This window comes from Talpa occidentalis, unplaced genomic scaffold (assembly GCF_014898055.3).
Source record: "Talpa occidentalis isolate TD23 unplaced genomic scaffold, MPIMG_talOcc4v2.1 talOcc4.9, whole genome shotgun sequence".
Classification (NCBI taxonomy): domain Eukaryota; kingdom Metazoa; phylum Chordata; class Mammalia; order Eulipotyphla; family Talpidae; genus Talpa; species Talpa occidentalis.
In genome coordinates, this window is record NW_023605305.1 from 41012532 (window position 1) to 41015235 (window position 2704).

The following is a 2704-nucleotide window of genomic DNA, read 5'->3' on the forward strand; positions in this document are numbered from 1 at the left end:
TGCTGTACATCTCCTTTTGATTTCTCTCTCTGGAAAATCTTGGTTTAGAAGCATCTTTCTTTACCCTATATATATATATATATATGAATAGCTGATACACCTTTTTATAAGTTATCACAGCAGTTTATCATAGGACAATAACCCTTTGACCCAAATTGCTTTTGTCACCAATATGAGGAACAGTAACTATAGCCAAGCTCAAATCCTGTGTACTTTCAAACATTTTATTTTGGAAGACTCATTAACCTTTGTCGTCACCTGTGCCAGATGCTGGGAATGAGGGTAGAGTGTCCAGATCCGGTTCCCTGAAAGGACTCACAGGTGACAAACATCTTGATCACTGAAAGATTTGTTTACTTCTTACAAATATTTGCTGAGCCAGAGACAAGAAATCTACCAAATGCCATCCTCCACCCCCATCTTGCCAATGGCAGCCTGGCTATTCTGTGTATTTAATAAGCACCTGTTAAGTGTAGACCACGTATCCAGCAATCTCTCATGACAAGACCTCAGCACCTCTTGGTACATCCTCAGACAATCCACTTACACTAAAAGAATTAGAAAACAACATAAATACTATTAAATATTTCATAATGGACAGAAAATAAGATATTTGTATCTGACTATGAAAAACATGCTACAGTGCATTCAGGCTGGTGAACTTGTGAAGATTTGGGGAGAATGGTATACCTGGAGAGGACACAGAAGCTCAACATGTAGGGTTGGGGCAAAATGATAGTGGAATGAGGATGAGGGCTTGCTTACTCCTTGTACTCTCAGCTCCAGTGCAGCCGATCTGCCATAGGACCCAGAAATTCCACCCCTAGGTATCTACCCAAAGAACACAAAAATACTAATTTGAAAAGGAAACCTGAACTCCTATGGTTATTGCCCCCCTATTTAACAATAGCCAAGTTATGAAAACAACCTAAGTGTCCCAAAACAGATGAATGGATCTAGAAGATATATATATATATATATATATATATATATATAAAAATGGAATACTACTCAGCAGTCAAAAAAGGTTAGCTCATGCCATTTGTGGCAATATGGGTAGAGTGGAAGGGATTATGATAAACTGAGAGAAATACAAATACTGGATGATGTCACTTAATATGTGGAATATAGAGAAAAAAAAGTGTCCGATAAAGCCAAGCTTAAGAACTCACCCTTGAAAACTGACATAAAACTGAGACATCCAGAGGAGGAAGAGGGGGGTAAGAACAAAGTAGGGAATGAGCACCATGGACTAAGGTCAGGGACCATGGGTACCTTGATGTTTTATACAATTATGTAAACCAATGTTACCTCAAAAAAATTTTACTGAAAAAAGGAAAGAAAGAAAAGCAAACTCCCTTAGGTACCCCATCAGAACTTTATTTCTCTATTCCAGGGTTCTATCAGTCAATAAAATTCGTGTAAATATTGTGGTAATTACTGCTGCTTCGTAAGTAATTACTGCTGCTTTGTAAGTGAAACACTCCAGATTTGTTGTCATTCTTCAGGATTATTTGGATTATCTTAATTCTTCCTATCTATTTATATTGAAATTTAGGATCAGTTTGTCAATTCCACTATGAAAAAATCTACTGGATTTGATAGGGTTGCATTGAATTTATACATCACTTTGGAGAGAACTGATATTTTTATGATACTGGGTTTTTCTTCTGTGGATATGGCATATCTTGTCAATTTAAATTTTATTAATCTCAACTGCGTTTCACAGTGATCAGGTTTGGGTGCTATTGTAAATATTTTTATAAATTTTCTAGTTGCTTTTTGCAGGTTTGTAGAAATATAATGTATTTTTAATGTATCCATCATATTCAATAAGTTAAATTCACTTATATCTAGTAGTTTCTGGATTCTTTTGGATTTTATTTCTATATGTCAGCTGTGAAGAATAACATTTTTATTTCTTCTTTTTCAATATTATATCTTTTATTTTGTCTCCTCCTGTTATTACACTAGCTAGTACTGACAGTACACTGTTGAATACAGGTGGAGAGAATGAATATCTTTTTTTCTTCTCAATCCCAGGTGGAGAAAGCATTCTATATTCACAATTAAGTATGCTGTGGTTTAGAGATATTTCATAGATGCATTTATTAGATAAAGAAGGTCTCCTATTCCTAATGTGCTAAGAGGTTTCTTTTTTAATGCATCTATTGAGATGATCAGGTGATTTTTCTTCCTTTTTTCTGGCAATTTGGTTATTTACATTGATTTTTTTTTTCAGTGTTAAATGAACCTTATATTCCTAGAATAAACCCTTCTTGATCATGGTATAGTACCTGTTTCAATTTGCTAATGTCTTAATTAGGATTTTTGCTTTTTTATTCATGAGAAAGTTTAGTTTGAACTTTTCCTTTCTTGTAATATGATTGCCTGGTATTAGCATCAGGCAATCAGGTATTAGCATGAGGTCTTTTGTCAGACCTCAACATGTGCACATGCTTCATTCACCATCCACCAAACGAGGCTAATACACAGTCATGTTACCTCTCCTATCCCTGTTTTTCACCCCATCCCTCTGACAACCACTATAAATTATAGACTCTAAAATCATTTCTGTTGTGTTTTGGCATATTGTTTTTTCTTTGTTGTTATTTACATTCCACAAGTGAGTGAAATCTGGCCTTTGTCTTACACTTTTTGTTTCACTTAGTTTACAAATGTTTTTGAATTTCTCTACCTAATG